This window comes from Mastomys coucha, unplaced genomic scaffold, assembly GCF_008632895.1.
Source record: "Mastomys coucha isolate ucsf_1 unplaced genomic scaffold, UCSF_Mcou_1 pScaffold14, whole genome shotgun sequence".
Classification (NCBI taxonomy): Eukaryota; Metazoa; Chordata; class Mammalia; order Rodentia; family Muridae; genus Mastomys; species Mastomys coucha.
This window is the reverse complement of record NW_022196896.1, coordinates 114,625,711-114,643,216: the sequence shown is the minus strand read 5'-3', so window position 1 is coordinate 114,643,216 and position 17,506 is coordinate 114,625,711. Positions and strand designations below refer to the sequence as shown.

At 46.8% G+C, this 17,506-nt stretch overlaps 1 protein-coding gene across 8 annotated transcripts in view; it reads right to left on the bottom strand.

Annotated features, from left to right (window-relative positions):
* Positions 1-3,718, bottom strand: part of Sh3bp4 (SH3 domain binding protein 4) — an 82,249-nt gene extending 78,531 nt beyond the window's left edge. For 4 of the 8 annotated variants that reach the window (XM_031368356.1, XM_031368355.1, XM_031368354.1 and 1 more), the window contains exon 1: positions 3,457-3,717. The gene's annotated coding sequence lies outside the window, so the exon portion shown is untranslated. Of the gene's footprint in view, positions 1-3,091; positions 3,374-3,456 lie in introns of those variants that run through there. The other 4 variants (XM_031368352.1, XM_031368353.1, XM_031368359.1 and 1 more) reach the window with 2 other exon arrangements.
* Positions 3,719-17,506: the final 13,788 nt, after the last annotated feature.

Here is a 17,506-nt window from a genome sequence, read left to right as displayed (position 1 = left end):
TGGCTGTCCTGGAACTCCTCTGTAGACCAGGCTAGCCTTGAATTCAGAAATCCACCTGCCTCTGCCTCCCAAGTGCTGGGATTAAAGGCGTGTGCCACCACCGCCCGGTGACTCTCAGCTTTTATTGCTAACTCTGGAAAGGGACCTCGTTGAGTCTGGTCAGTTTCAGGGACTTCCTAAAGCTCTTTTGAGTTGCCCACCTAACTTGTTTCAGGAGCTTCCCCACAGGACGCAATGGAGAAAACCGTTACACAACAGATGTCTAGTTGTCTTACCCATCCATCAGATGGTTATCAGTGTTCCACAGCTTGCTGACAACTAGAGGTGCGGAGACAACTGAAGATGTTCTTCATATAGGATGGTCACCTCTCCCTCCTTAAAACTCAAGACTCAGCACCGTCATTTCTGAAGCACTGTGCCATCTCTGCCCTCTGGAGACTCACATCTTCTCCCGGGAGCTGGCCTCCATGCCTGGGGTGTGGAGTTATGCAATACAGACGCCCTGGGGCCTACTGAATAGCTGGCCAAGGCTTCTTGGAGGACACTGAATGTAGACACATTGTCCCCTGGATGTCTTGGGGTTTGGTCAATAATTTTCCTGTCACTTCTCCAAGAGGGGCAGCTGTAGGGCTTGTGTTGTGCAAAGTTTCTCTGCAGCCAGGACCTAGATGAAGCCACCAGAAGCTGTGCTGGAAATGGGGCAGCAAATGGAGCAGCCAGCGCACTGGTGGTTAGTAAAGCTATCTGCTAGTTATCCCCATGCCTGGCCATCAGATAGTAACCTTGGCACAAAGAAATCTTGGTGCTTTATCTCTAGGGTCCTGGGAAATGTCCCAGGGACCTGACTCCAAGTCTCGGGAGAAAGATGGTAACACAATCCCACACAGGTGTCAGTCCTGAAAATAACAAAGCCATAGGAAGCCACAGAGCTGTCCACTTACTGAATACGATTCCAACTGGGAGTTAAGATGCTGTGCCCAGAGCCAGGATTGCAAGATAGGAACACAGTGGCTCTGGCTGCCTTCAGGTCAAGGACTTTCAGAGAGACACCAGTGGCCTTCTCCCCCAGGAGGCCGGAGCAAACACACACACACACACACACACACACACCATTCAGTTTGAGAGAGCAAAAGGCTCTTAATTGGCTGGGAACAGAGGAATCAAACCCAAGAGGCCTCCCAGGAATCGAGGTGTAAACCCCATTCATCATTCATTCTCCCATCTCATTATCAGACTAGAACCAACATTAGAATAGAAAGAAAGTCTATGCAAACAGCCCGAATAATTCCAGCTGGGAATAATTCCAGCTGCTGCTGGATTAGCAAACAGCAGAGAAATTCTAGGAAGACCCCCTCCAACCCCCCAGCCCCTTCTACCTCCACCCAGAAAATTAGCAACACAACTTCCATCAACAACAACCAGAGTGAAGGGTGCCTCATCAACAATGTATCCAGCCAGCTTTCTGGGCACTTCCAAGGCCCAGCCTGAGCTCACATCGGCAACTAGACCCAGGCCACATCAAAGTGCTAGTGGGGTTAACAATTTAAAAAACGAAACTATCAAAGGGTCACCAGAAACATGAAGAAAATCTTCCAGCCTGGCTCTCGGCGGGGAGACAGGATGAGGACAAAAGGCAGCCTGTGCCTCACCTCTCTGTCTGGGTCCCTATTAATTGTTCTTTAAGAACATTAAAGCCTGGAGCCAGGACCTGGGGACAACAGGAAAAAAAAAAAGGGGGGGAAGTCCACAGAGGCCTTGCTGGCATTTCTGCAGCCAGCCTCGGAGTCGGTCATTGTTCAGTCGGTAAACACGTGAGACATAAAACAAATCGCTGGGAAACCAGGTTGTTCACTTCATGTGTCCTCCCAGGACCAACTGTTCTCTATTGGAGGGTGACCTGGGCAGGCATTTACAGGACATTCTACCAGGCACCAATGGCCCCTGGCTTCAGGACACCCCCATCACCACCCCCCAAGTTCAAAAGATGCTGCAGGAAGGATCCCTGAAAAAAAAAAAAACAGTTACTTCCAAGCCTCTCACTTGGAAGGACTTAGCCTGCACCAAGAGGAGAATAGGAGTGTGCTCTGGGATCCCCGGGAGCCTGCCTAGATCTTGCTTCCCGGGCAGGGTAGCTTGTTTTACCTAGCTACCTAGATGACACCGTGTAACAGCTAAATGCTCCCCAGCACATTGAAATACAGCCGCTGTCCATCTAAGGATGCCAAAAACGCTCTGCAAACCACCCATTAATTTTTATGGTGGCCTAGGAAGCAGATTGAGAATCATTACTGTCATTTTTACAAGGCTCGGCACCAAAACCACGGACTGGGCTGAGGTGTCGAGTCCCACCTTCTCTCCATCTGTACCCACCATCTCATGGGAGACCCCAGCACATCAAAAGGGTACTCACGACTCTCAGAAACAGCCTTTGTGGTAAGGTAGGTCAAGAAAATTCAAACTTTGGACACGAGACAATCAGAAAGGTGGAGAGTGGACGGTTTCATGCAAGGGTTTTCTCAGGGTTAGGCAAAAAGGCGCCAGGTATATAATTCAATGATTAAATCTACAAGGCTGTGACAGTGTCCCCCCCCCCCGACCCCACCCACAACGAATGTGGGATCGGCGTAGACCTCGTGTTTATTTCGGCTCTGGACACTCATTGCTTTTATAATTAGAGCGAAAGTTACACGAACTTTATTTCTGCTGCTAAATAACAGAATACCAATCTGCTGCACTAACAAGGGAAGAATCAACACGAATAAAGCCCTTTCAAATCTCATAGATCCACGAGGCTCCACAACCTTCTGCGCACGCAGAGCGGCCAGCCAGCTCTCCACCGCTCCTCCCGCGCGGCATCTGCAGGCGCCCCACACCCGGAAAGGGCCAGCGTCAGCCAGCCCCACAGTCCGTACCGCCAAGCCCCCCCAAACCGGCACACTACAACGCCAGATCCCAGCTGGGAGCCTCCTGGCCCCCAAACCCTCTAACGAGACACACTGGGCGGTGCAGAGCGGCTTCCCGGTAAACAGTACTTGCAGAACAACGCTCCTCTATCTTAACCGCTCCCACCCGCACATCCCGGCGCTGTCACCTCGGGGCTGCGCGGTCACTCGATCACCAAGACAGAAACTCGAGTTTTCAATTTCATCCTCCAGGAGGGCTCTCCGAAGAAGTTGAAATGTGCATTGTCACCAAGTTTAACCCGGAGCCGCGCTCTGTTTGCTCCTCCCCAGAACCGCTCCGGTGCCGCCGCGACCCCTCTCTGCCCTCCCCGCGCCCCAGGCCCTAGCGACCACGGTACGCAGCCCGGGTCGGGCCGTGGCCACAGAGGGCAGGGCAGCGAGAGCTCCAGGGGTTCCAAGCTGCTCTGGGCTAGCCGCGCCCCTGAGCCGGGATGCTGCCTGAAGCCAGCGCGCGCGCGGGGGTAGGGTGCGCCGTCCGGCCCCGGGCTCCTACCTGGCTCGCATGGCGCCCCACGGGTCCTGCGGTTCCCTCGTCCTGTGGGGCTCACCCGGCCGGGGGCGCGCGCGGCTCCTGGAACCACGGCCGCAGCGATCGAGGCAGCGGAGGTGGTGAGGTGCCCAGACGCCGCGACAGCCCAGAGCGCTCGGCCCCCGCCGGCGGGCGCAGAGGTGGTCTGGGCCGGGGCGGGGCGCGAGCGCGGGCGGGGCCGGGGCGCAAACAGCGGGCTCCAGCAGGGCGGAGCGCGAGCAGGGACCGCGGGAGGGGCGGGGCCAAAACTGGAGGCGGAGCGAGAGAGAGGCGGGTCAAGCTGAGGCTGGGGCGTCGGGACCCGGGGCGGAATCGCTCTCTCAAGGCGGAGTCTCGGGCGGGGAGGCGGGGCCTAGGCAAGACTGGGCAAAAGGGGGCGGGGCGTGTTCAAAGGGGCGTGGACAACATGAGGTTGGAGCGAGTAGGGGTTGTGCCCGGAGCTAGGGGAGGGCAGTTTTTAACAAAGGCGGGGCCTAGCTGAAGGGGGCGGGGCGTCCTGGAGGGGCGGGGCCGACTGAGCGGCTGATTTACTTAGAGAAGCGGCTTAGCTGACTGGCGCCTCCACTGCTCCGGCGCGATTCCCGCCAACACTCCTCCTTGTCTCCTTCACAGCGGCAGTTAAGAGAAACGGGATGGGGCCTCGGGGGTCTTTACCCCCGGATCCAGAGATGAACAAAGATGATGGAGACCTCCGGTGCTCGGTTTTGGTTTCCCGGGAGTTGTTAAGCAGTAAAACGAAGTAAAAAACAAACACACAAACAAACAAAACTCAGCTTAGGGAACAACTACAAGCGGAGGAGAGCTGCCTGCTAGGCAAACTGCAACTGAATACAAGTCAGCCTGTTTACACTTCCTCTACCCAGGCTCACACACAGAAGTAGATGCTCGGTGCAGCGAGCTCAGTGAATGAACACACTGCGAGCAACGGAGCAAAAGCCCAGGCTTGGCTGCTCTCATGAGTCATCTCTCACGGGAGCACTCAGAGGCCTGTAGGGTTGATTGCCTCAGTGAGGTCGAACCAGCCTCTGACCGCGGTGGTGGTGAGGGCAGGAATGAAGGCTGCCACTTGGAACCAGTAGCGATCCTGTCTTTAATGTTGCCACAGATCCAAATCCAGCGGCCCACTGAGTCCATCTTCACCATCATCGCCGGCCACCGATACCGTTTTTTATTTTCTAAGTGACTTCAGACGTTAATGCAGATTATCATATTCAGCAAGATCACATGGAAGGGGGGCTTCAGAGTCGGAATAGTAGCCAGTTTTCTATCTCCCATGTTCTTTATGCTCCCCTTCCCCTCAACCCTAGCACTCGGTGGTGGCATTTCATATTCTCTTAGAACATGGAAACGAGTACAGTTACTCCTTAAATGTAGCTGTAGATCTTAAAAGAAGCAGTCTCCCGACGGTGCAAATGACTTACACTGTTGGAGGGGGCGGGGGTGGAGGAGACAAAAGCATCCAGACTGGAGGGCGTGTCAGGAGCCAGCCTGCTATGCTGGGATCTCTAGGCCTCTGTGTGAGTCACTTAGCTATATGAGTAGGAAAATTAAATACAGAGCATAAGCCTCAGCAGAGTGCCTAGCACAAAGTAGCCATCACTAAATATTGGCTATTTGTACTGCTGCTGCGACTCCAAATGACTGGTGTCTAAACCATGTCAGAAAGAGGGAGAGGGAGAATAGGCATGAACATGGGCTGGGGTTATAGCTCAATTAGTAGAGTGCTTGTCCAACATGCACAAAGCCCTGGGACCCATCCTCAGCACCAAGTAAATGGGGGTGTGGTGGCTCAAGCCGCACTCAAGAGATGGAGGAAGGTGGACTCAAGGGAGATAGAGGGAGGAGGATCAAAAGTTGAAGGTCATACTCTGGTACACAGTAAATTCAAGGTCAGCCTGGGATGCCTAAGACCCTGTTTTGGAGTTATGAAAAGATGAGTCAGTGGTTCAGAGCACTGGTTGCTCTTCCAGAGGACAAAGCTTTGTATCCTAGCTCCCTCATGGCAACTTACAACCAACCATCTCTAGCTAGAATTCCAGGGAATCTGATACCTTCTACTACTCTTCACAGCACCAGGCATACCCTGGTACACAGACATATATTCAAGCAAAACACTCATTTACACAAAATGAAAATAAATAAATCTTAAAAAAAAAAAAAAGGCCTGTTGGGTTAGGTGTCATATACCTTGATCCCAATATTTGCTAAAATGATGCAGGAGGATTATGAATTCAAAGACAACTTAGATCTACTGCTAGACTCAATCTGTCTCCAAAGAAGAAAAGCTTATAAAGCATTGAAAAAGATGAGTGAGTTGTAAATGATCAAAGGCATAAAAAGATGAGTCCCCCAAACACTGCAAATGGCCCTGCACATGAAAGGCTCCCCAGCTGCACTGAGCAAAAAGTCCAAAAAGGAGCAAGAGGTGAGAAAGCCCAAGTGTGGCCTAGGCAATGCTTGGCCACTGGAAGCAAAGGTCAGAGACGCACCACACAGCAAAGTGGATGGAGCTGGGCAGAAGTCCAGACTGCAACATGACGCTTTGCCTGGGGAGCAGAGGGCATGGGCTCCTGTGTCCACCCAGACAGAGTATATGGTATAGTCCTCAAGCCAGCCTGCTTCCTGAGTGAACCCAGGATTGTGAAACAAAATAAGGAAGAGGAAGAGGAGCCCACTTCTTCCTGCCATAAGTTGGATCTGACTTTGTAAGAACTAAACCGGGGAGAAAGAACACCATGTGTTTAGGCTAAGTTATCTGTGAAGCATTCTGAGTGTTCTGGAAGGAACGAGGTCCCTAGATATGATGAACCAATGCTTTGTGCTTCCACCAGTTTTTGTGGCTTGCTTTTCTTTTTCTTTTTTTTTTTTTTTGGTTTTTTTTTTTTTTTTTGGTTTTTTCGAGACAGGGTTTCTCTGTGTAGTCCTGGCTGTCCTGGAACTTACTCTGTAGACCAAGCTGGCCTCGAACTCAGAAATCCGCCTGCCTCTGCCTCCCAAGTGCTGGGATTAAAGGCGTGCTCGAGAAGTCAGAAGAAAGGAGAGAATGAGCCACCCCAAGCAGTCACTGTGTTCAAGTATTCAACAAGCGTTACTGGAGCAAATGGGACGGCAATAACCCAGTCAATAACTTGGTGTTTTCAGCACAAGAATAGTGTTTGTTTGTCTTGTGGATTAAAGAAACGCCAAGAGCTGGGCACAGTGTCACACACCTAGAGTCCCATCAGTTGGAAGATAGAGGCAGCAGATCAGGAATGCAAGGACAGCTTCTCTTACCGACTGGGTTCTAGGTCAGCCTGGGGTCTGTGAGACCTTGTCTCAAAACACACAGAAAAGCAAAAGATATTAGAGAAAAGTGTGGTACAAATATAAACATTGATCCTAACCCTCTCTTGACATCTCATGGTGAAGGTGGACTATTTGTCTGTCTAGAGGCTTACTATAAGCTAAGACCATGTACATACATAAATATCTTTAATTTGACATGTATACTTATAGGTCTACACACAAACATGTACTAAAAGACAGTGTGGTGGGCTTGAAAATCTGATTGTCTGGGCTCAAATGCCAACTCCACTCCCTGATGGCTAGGTGACATGAAGCAAGGCCACCCTGTGCCTGTTTTCTCACCTTAGGATAAGTGCAACTGGACAGGTGAGATGGCTCAGCAGGTCAAAGCACTTGTCATGCAAAGCCTGACAGCCCGAGTTCAATCCCAGGAACACACACGGTGGAAGGAATTGCCCTCTGACCTCTATACCCAGGCCGTGACATGAGCATGGCCCTCTCCCAATAAGTAAATAGTAAATAAATAAATGTAAAAAAGTAGATGGGTGTGATGCTTGCAAGAATTAGTGAAGATAATTTGTAAATATTGTTTGGCATAGTATTGGGCACATAGGACATCACTTACAGATATAGCCTATTATTTATGTGTAAATGTTCTGACAAATAATTCTTTGATTCACATTAAATCTGAGCGAATGAGTCTGGTTCTTAAATAAACTCCAAATAGAAATTTCCTTTACAAAGGGAGGTTCATGTTGCCTTTAGGGAGCAGGTGAGTATCCAAGACAGTGCCTCGGCTAGGTTCTGCATAGGTTCCTCTGCAGCTGTGGGCACGCTGTGCTATGAAACTGCCTTTTGAGGAAGTCTCATATGTTGTTAAGCCTTGAGTCTGAAACCTACCCCACACAATCAGGTTTGGAATCCTTGTTCCCCAGCCTAGTGGTGCTATTTTGGGAAAGCTGTAGAACCTTTAAGAGCTGAGGCCTGGCAGGTAGAAGAAGTATGTCATTCAGGGTGGGGTTTTCCTCGTGAGAACCTGACCCTTGGTTCTTGTCTTCTGCTCAGCCTCCTGACTACCTATGATGCTAACAAGTCTCTCATACATCCCCTCCACCAGGAACTAAGCTGCCTCCCTCACCTTCTGAACTGAAAACAGGCTGAAACTGTGAGTCATCCCACTTCACTCTTTCTCCCTACTAGCTATTTTGTTACGCTGGTACAAAAGTAACTGACTTCTGACATCGGCATCCAGGAAAATGAGATGCCTAGAAGAGAGTAGACATAGAACACCTATTACTCAACCCAGTAGGGTTCCATGCACCACCCCTGCTCCACGCTAAGTATTCAGCCATGCAGCCAAAGCAGGACCAGAAACAGCCGCTCAGACGAGAGCAATGCCAAGTGCCTCTTACTGTGCTGAACTCTGCAGACATTCTCTAGTAAACCACAACACTCCAGTCACCTGGAAAACACTTCACATAAAGGAATAACTACTTAGGAATCAAGAGCAGGCCCAGTAATGTATCTCTCCATCTACCAGGGTGCATGCTCAGCCATGAGATAGAAAGGATACAATTTCTTTAGAAGGATGAAATCAGTAAGGATCAAAACAGTGGTATGGAGAAGGAAATAAGATAAGTTGAGAGCTCCAAGGGAAGGAAGAGTCATTCTTTGGGGGTGTAACCCAACCCCTGGCTCTCTCTCTCTCTCTCTCTCTCTCTCTCTCTCTCTCTCTCACACACACACACACACACACACACACACACACACACACACACACAGGCAATGCTCACTGGACTTAGTGAAAATGCAGAAGCAGAGGGCATGGAATTATGAGGAAGATCTAGGCAGAGTTAACAAGGGAAAGAATGGAAGGTGATTATGATCATGTTTTATTGTATACATGCATGAATACATTGCATACATGCATGAGTGTGTACATTAAAGAACAAATAGAAATGCATACATAACCTTGCCAAAGAAGGGCTAAAGGCATATAGTAGCTGCTACTTTTCTAGTGGAATATAAGTTGCAGAATAATATTTGGAAAGAGAGTTAGATGTATGTACAACAGCTCACAATTGTTATATGTCATATAACAGAAATTGATTCACCTGAAGGAATGGAAAGAACTTCAGATTTGGGGCTGGAGAGACGGCACAACAGTTAAGAGCATGTGCTGCTCTCACGGCGGACTAGAGTTCAGAAGAGAGATTGCCCGCCCTCAAACCCTTCAGGCACAGCCCCGCATCCATTCTGCAGATGGCATTACGAAGGAAGACTAAAGACAAGGGTGCTTTCTTCTTAAAAGCTCAGGGTTTCTGTCCGTAACAAATGTCCCTCCGCCCCAAAGTCACGTTTAAGAGATTGTCTAACTAACCGAATCTGCAGGAGATTCCCTCTACTCTGTCTGTTTTAAACTGACAACACATCAACATGATTCTTAGACTAATATTTTGAGTAGAAAGTTAGATTTAGAACAAACTAATGTTATAGTTTATCCTTTGTTAATTGTTGTTAAAAGAGTCAGCTATGAGCCAGGTGTGCCGGTACTCATATGTAATGCTAGCACTTGGGGGGGCTGAGGCAGGGAAACCTCAAGTCTGAGGCCAGCCTGGGCTACCCAGCAAGTTCTTCCCTTAAAAATCCAACAACAGCTGGGCGGTCGGTGGTGGCGCACACCTTTAATCCCAGCACTTGGGAGGCAGAGGCAGGCGGATTTCTGAGTTCAAGGCCAGCCTGGTCTAACAGAGTGAGTTCCAGGATAGCCAGGGTAACACAGAGAAACCCTGTCTTAAAAAAAAAAAATCCAACAACAAGGGGCTGGAGACATGGCTCAGTGGTTAAAAGCACTGACTGCTCTTCCAGAGATCCTGAGTTCAATTCCCAGCAACCACATGATGGCTCACACATATCTGTAATGGGATCTGATGTCCTTTCCTGATATGTCTAAAGATAACTACACTGTACTCATATACATAAAATAAGTAGTCATTTTTTTAAAAATCAACAACAAAACAAACAAGTAAATGGACTGGGAGATGTAGCTCAGTTGGTAAAGCACTTACTTGGCAGGCATAAAACCCAGGTTCAATTCCCAGCATCAAATAAACTAGATGCCTGTAATCTCTGGCTGGGGATAGATAGATAGATAGATAGATAGATAGATAGATAGATAGATAGATAGCTGGCAACAGCAACAAAATTAAAACATTAATGTTTTAAGCCAGGCATGGTGACTCACACCTTTAAACCCAGCACTTGGGAGGCAGAGACAGGTAGTTCTCTGAGTTTGAGGCCAGCCTGGTCTACAGAGTCAGTTTCAGGTCAGCCAGGGCTACACGGAGAAATGCTTTCTTGAAAAATACACAAAATAAGTTCTGATATTTTAAAAAGCAGTTTTCTTTCTCTCTTAACACCCACACTTAAATCTGTGCCAAACTTCTTCTTAATAAAACTCCAACCTCAAAACCACTTTCAAAAATAAAACAATGAAAGTCAGCTGTGATCCTAAAACAGTAATAGCCATGGCACTGAGGTCAGGGGCAGATGCGACTCCTAGGGGGCACAGCTGAGTTCTCAGAATTCAGAACTGAGGGCAACTGCCCTCACAAGCCTTAGCTTTCCTTGCTTTGGAGACAAATTCTATACATATTTTAAACATGAAACAGATTTGAAATTTAGTCTAAAATGTTGCATATTTTGTTGTCACGGGATGAAAGTCTAAGACATATTGTCTGTGATAAGTTGCTATAGCTTTATTTCTTAAGTCTCACTTTCACTCAGTGTGTGCGCTGGGGACCAAATCCAGGACCTTGACTAACATGCTAAGAAATCCCTTTGCCACTGAGCTACACCCAAAATCCTTCTTTATATATCCATTCTCAGTGTAAACAGGGAGACACTAATCCCTAATTTTCTTTTTAACATTTCCTCATTTTCATGACATCCCAGGTATGCAAGGGGGCGGAATGCATATTACAGAGTCAAGTAAATATAACCTCCTTTCTTAAAAAAAAAAAAAATTGTTAAACAAAACCAGGAATGTCTACTTGGACTGCTGAAAAATACCTTCTAAAGAGCAAGGGATGTTGAGGAAGTATTTATTTACCCTCTACTATTTGCCTACCCCTGGGCATAGCCCTGGGAGAGGATAGTCCCCAAAGAGATAGGAAGATCTGCTTGTGTCACTGGGGTGCTAGTATGGAGAAGAGCCATAAGCTCATGATAGGTACCTTAAAGAAAACCCAAGGAGCTGTGAAGAACAAAGAGACTGCTCTAGGAATTGGGGCTGGAGCAGGTAGGAGAGAACTGAGGTCAGACACAGCAGAGAAAGGAAGAGGTGTGGTGGGCAGAGCCCCTGAGGCTGTCAAGAACTGTGTACGGTTACATAACGGAAAAGAAACCCTGGAGGTGGGAATGGATGAGGTGAAGTTGAAGGAGTTCTAAGAGGACCATATCAGGAACCAAGAGTCACAGGGACTCCAGACACAGCTCTAATCTCTGCTACTTCTCTACCAGCTCAAAGACTATAGCATCATCAAGAATTTAATATTATAGTCCTATAGGAAAGAATGTCTAATTTAGTTAGAAAATATTGTGTGAGCTGTTTGTCATTCTGGAAGATGTTTGTTCTTCAAACTTTAGAATGTTGAGTCTATCCATCTTAGTGGTTGTCCTCGAACAAACACACACACACACACACACACACACACACACGACTAGGACAACATATAAACACTAGACTCTCAATGAACAATCCAGAAGGTTCATGCAGAATACAGAAAGGATGCAGGCAAAATGATGACTGGCCTTAAAGAAACTTCTGGAAATAACTCCAAATAATCACAACTTCCATCCTTTATTCACTCCATATGCAGTGATTGCAGCTGGAGTGCTTACTGCATGCCAAGCAGTGTGTGAGGAGCTGAGGAGAAGACAGTATGCCCCTTCTACATAAGGAGCACCTGGCTGCAGAGACTGGCAATACCCAGTACTGCAGAAGAAGAGGAGGGTAAATCAATGGGACCATGGCTCTAGAACACAGAAACAGAACAAGCTATACGTTAGAGTAGGGGAAAAATTATGAAGCGCTGAGGTGGATGAAATGCAGACTACAAAAGCAACTCAAAAGGCCAGTAAACATAAGAGTTGGTTGACTGAAAAGATAAAGCCAGGAGCGCTCAGCTAGACCAACTCCAAGGAAAAGAGAGAAGACTTGGTGAATCAGAAACAAGAGATATTACTGTACGCTTGGATTTTTCAAAATCTACCTTAGTCATGGTTCTTTCATACTTCCACCTCCCTTCTAGCCTACCATCCACCAGAGGTAGGTGAAAAGAAAGGTTAATAGGAAATGGGGATTTTAGACCTGTTTAAAAACACTTCTCTGGGGGAAACTCTAATCTTTGTTGATAGTAGTTGAGTCCAATAGCAAAACACCAAACACAAATCAGTAGCGGGAGTCCAGTCCACTCAGCAAACACCAAATCTGAATCAATAGCAATGGTTCATTCCAGAAGAAACTACAAGGCCAGCACGGGTTCACAGAAGTGGCAAGAAGCAGTATTTCTTTCTATAAAGAAATGACATCAAAGCAAGGCGAACCAATGCAAGAGGGTTGTCAGTGAAGACCAGTGCCAGCAAAACCTAACAATGACCAGCAAGAAGCTGCAAGGAGAACCAAAGCAAGAGCATCATCCACTGTCTGTTGGGTTATACTTCTTTCCAAACATCACATGCCTCTCATGAATCTGCTCGAACAAAATATCACATGTCCTTTTACCAGACAACTTCCAGAAAGCCACCACATGTCTGTTCTTAGCAAAACATTCTTGCATAAGACAGCTTCCGGAAAAAATCACATGACAGAACTGAGTCTCCAACCAAACCAGGAATTCATGTTACAACTATTACAGAAATCCAGAGGCTCCTGAGAGAGTAGTATAAGTTACACCAGTAAGTAAAACCACCTGGGTGACCTGCTAAGCTGATAGTTTCATGCTGATGAATGCAGTAACTGAAAGTAACTTAGGGAAGGTAAAGGTTGATTTCTTGTTTGAGTGTCTCTCAGCAGCTCTTACTGCTTATAAATGCTGGGGAAGGGAGGGACCTGGTGAATCTGGTTAGTTTCAGGGACTTCCTAATACTGGTGATTTTACTTCATGAGGTTTAACCAACTTCCTTGCAGAATGGGACATTTCGCCTCCTGAGTTTTAACAAGCGTCCTTCCAAGATGGGCTGTTTTATCTTAGAAGGAAATGGCTACCCAATAAGACTATATAGGGAACTCAAACAATTCTACAGGGAAAAAAAAATCTAATTATAAAATGGGTTGGGGATCTGAAATAAACATTTCTGCAAAAAGACAGACTGTCAACAGAAGTCTGTAAACATGCTTAATATCACTAAACATTTGGGGAATATAAACCACAGTGTTAGGTATCAACTCACAGTTATCAGACTGGATATTACCAAAGAACAGGACAAGAGAGATGGCTCAGCAGTTAAGAACACTTGCTGTTCTTGCAGAGGACCTGAACTCGCTTCCCAGCACCCACTATGAATAGCTCATGACTTGTACCTCCAGTTCCAGCACTATCTGACACCCCTAGCCTCCTAGGGGACTTGCTTTCTTGTGTGCACAACCCATCCCACCACACACACACACACATAATAAAAACCAAAATTGTAAAAAGAAGAAGAAAAACCAGGCCTGGTGGTTTAGCCTTGTAATCCCTGCCATTCAGAAGGCAGAAGCAGCAAGACTGCAAACTCATGGCCAGCCTGGGCTACAGAGTGAATCCAAGGCCAGCCTGGTACCTTAGGAAAACCCTGACTCAAAATAGCAAAAATGCAAACAAATTAAAAAGCAATAAAACCAATGAAAAAATAAGCACTGAAGGTGTACCTAAGAGGAAGGAGCACTTAGGATGTTTGCTTAGTCTACCAAGATTTTGGGTTCAATCTCCATCAACAGGAACACACACACACACACACACACACACACACACACACACACACACACGTCCTCAAGGACACAGGAAACAAAACACTGGTACTTTGTTGGTGGGGATGAAGATTAATGCTACTATGGAAAACAGTACTGAGAATTTTCTGCAAGCTGAAAATAGAGTTAGTGTGATCCAGCCATCCCACTTCTGGATATTTACCCTAAAATTTTGATATCAGCATGTCAGAGGATGGCCACATTCCTGTGTCACTTGCTACACTATTCCCAGTGATGGTTATGGAACTTAAGTTCTCACTAGTAGGTGAATGAAGCAAAGGGATGGCACATGCACAATTCAAATGCTACCAGGTCCAGCAGGGAAGGAAATTCTGTCGGTTCCTGGCAATCTGGATGAAACTGGAGAACGATTATGCTAAGTGAAATAAACCAGGCACGGAAAGACAAATACCACCTGTTCCCACTCCTCTGTGGAATTTAAAACAACAGACACAGAGATTAAAATGGTTGTTATGGAGTTGGATGGGGGTGGGGAGACCTGAGGGATACCGTTGAGTTGCTTTTCTTTTCCAAGCCCTTGTTGCACAGTATGACAAACATAGTTGTGTTGATGGCTAGAGTTGATTGTCACCTTGGAAGGATCCAGAATCACTTCAGAGATAAGCCTCCAGGTACACCTGTTCGGTGTTATCTTAATTAGGTTGACCTCTGGCCACGTCCCTGTGAGATCATCTTGATTAGGTTAATCAATGAGAGAAGACCCACTCCGAAAGTGGACAGTGCCATTTCCTGGCCTGGGGTCTTGTACTGGGAAAAGAGAAGAAAACTGGTTGAATAGGAAGCATTGACTTCTCTCTGATTTTTGTTTGTTTTTTTTTTGTTGTTGTTTTTTGTTTTGTTTTGTTTTTCAAGACAGGGTTTCTCTGCGTAGCCCTGGCTGTCCAGGAACTCACTCTGTAGACCAGGCTGGCCTAGAACTCAGAAATCTGCCTGTCTCTGCCTCCCAAGTGCTGGGATTAAAACCATGTGTCTTACATGCCGGTTTAATGTGACAGGCTGCCTCCTGGAGCTCCTGCCTACAGGATGGACTGAATCTCAGAGTGTGAGCTGATATTTCTCCCTTGAGTTGCTTTTGTCAGGTCTCAGGTGCCACGATGACAAGAAAAGTAACCAAGAGATGGTAAACAGCACTGTATTACACATACGTTTCCAAATACCCAACTATAACTATGGTGTTTTATAACACAGTATAATTGCCAAGGTTGCTACTTTGGGGGGTCCTGCCAAGGTGTTCCCCTGAGGAACAAGCCTAATATAAAGAAAGTTTACTGGGAAAGGGAGGTGGGGGGGACCTAGAAAGGGGTAGAAGCAGAGAAGGTGGGGGAGAAGGAAAGAAAGAGAAAGAGAGAAAGCAAGGAAGAGAGGCCAGCTGGCCAGGAACATGTGGGAACAGAGAGAGAAAGATGGAGAGAGCTGGGGTAGGGAGCAGTCCCTCTTCGTAGGCCTGGCAGTGACGCAAACTGTTGCTAGGTAACTATAGGGTGTAGCCTAGTGGGATTGTCTATAAACCAACAATAATTTCAAATATTTTCACCAAAAAGGAGAGGAGGAAGAGAAGGAGGGAGAGGAGGAGGAGGAAGAGGAAGAGGAGGAAGAAGAAGAAGAGCATTTGGATATGATAACTAGCTTGATTTAATTGCATATGTATTCATATATCACTTTAGCAATCCATCTGTATGTACATATAAATACATATAATTCATAAATACATATAATTGTAATTTGTCAATGTATATTAAAATGGTAATTATCTGTGTCTGGAATACAATCAATTTGCGTTTTTAAATACTACAGACTGATATGGATGTAATTTCTTTAGAAAACTTGCTTAGGACATTACTTGTTTCCCCTTGCTGATTAAAGGAAATTATGTGTATGTGTCTGTCTGTGTGTGGCTATGTGCAGGAGAATGCAGTGCCTTCAGAGACCAGAAAAGGGCATCGAATCCCCAGCGTAGGTGCTGGGAACTGGACTTGGGTCTTCTGTAGCCTTGCATGCTCATCACTGCACCATCTCCAGCCCCCACTTGTTGAGTTACTTTTCCAGGGGAGAAATAACGCATGTACACTCCAGAGAGAGCACCAATTACAGGCCAAAGAAATGGGGAACCAAAGAATTTAATGGAATTACATCTAGGAGCATGGGTGACTCCAAGGCAGCTTGGCACTGAAAAGCCCCCCAGCATGGACGCCCCCCCAAAAGCTGCATCCCCCAAGCTCCCTACTCAAGTCTCCCTGCAGCTACTGTTGGCAATTCCCCTTCCCAGAGGAGCCTGGGAACCTTGAGACTTTGCAGGCTTCGGGAGCCGAGCACATTTTTCTTTACTTTCCCAGTTTTAAGATCCTCCCTCCTCCACCAGGAGAGAATGTTTCAACTCCTAGGAAATAGCTGCTCAACACCATCTGTAGGTTTTTCTTCTGTTTTGCTGTTCCACCTACTGGTGGGCAGAGCTCTTCGCTCCATGTGTGCTGTTTAACATGCTGTAAAGGGCACGCTCACAATCCTTTGCTCCCTCCCTCCTTCCCACTGCCCTCTTTCCTGCCTCTCTTGTGTGATAGGAGCTTTCTTTACCTTTCAGCCACATCAACCGCATTCATTTTTTCCATTGCCCATTCTGGGTGGAGTCACAATCATGGGGAATAGCTTTGAGATTAATGCTAAATGGATTCTTTTTTTTCCAGTTAGTTCTGGGCCACATGTGGGTTTTGTTGTTGTTGTTGTTGTTGGTGGTGGTGGTGGTGGTGGTGATGGTGGTGGGGTGTGTGTGTACATATACACATTGGTGTATTTGAGACTGGCCTCTATCTCTATCATCCAAAGATGAATTTGTGACCCTCCTACCTCCATTTCCCAAGTGCAAGGATTATAGATGTGTGCTACCACATGGCTCCTCCCATGATTTTTAACACCTAAAGAGCTAATGGTGCTGTGTGTTCTTAGACTTTGATGTGTATGGGTGTCTCTCCTTCAATAGATACCTTTTCTTTATGTTATTACATCTATTACCCATTAAGAAAGAACTCTAATGGGTGTTTCAGAGGCACTGACAACACCCAACTCTAGGTGAAGAAACTCTAGCCAGCCCAAATATGGCAAACATGGCTCTGGCAGGCTTGCCCTTCTCTTCCATTCCCTGTGCCTTGCTAAAAACTATTGGATTGCATTCCTAACGCTAGCCACTGACATCTTTTTTCTTCATTTGACCTATTCCTCCTCCCTCTGAGGCTGGCTACCAAGATCTAGCTATCAAAGTACTGAAGCCCAGCAATCAAAAGCCCTCTTTAGCTCACCTAATTAACATGTCAACTTAAAATTAAACACTCATTCTAACACAAGGTTTCCCCTTGTACTTTTATAAACTGGCATTTGTCCATGGGCTGTGTCTGCCCCCTCTCTAACCACATTCCTTTGTCCTGTTCCCCTCTGGGGCAAGTCTTCCTCCTCCCTCTCCCTTGTTCCCTTCTCCTTCTCTCTCATCCTCTATCTCCTGCCTTTGTCTCTTATCCTCTGCCCTTTGTTTCTCTGGGGCAAATGAATCTCTCTGGTGCTGAGAACTTGGTCTTTGGAGTGTCCTGAGCCAATACTTGGCCTTACACTAGGCAAACGGGATAGACATTCCCGAACTTGGACTCGCACAGTGTAGGGAATGGGAGCACCTAACACGTCAGAGGGTCTTTTGAAGCCAGCAGAAGGCAATAT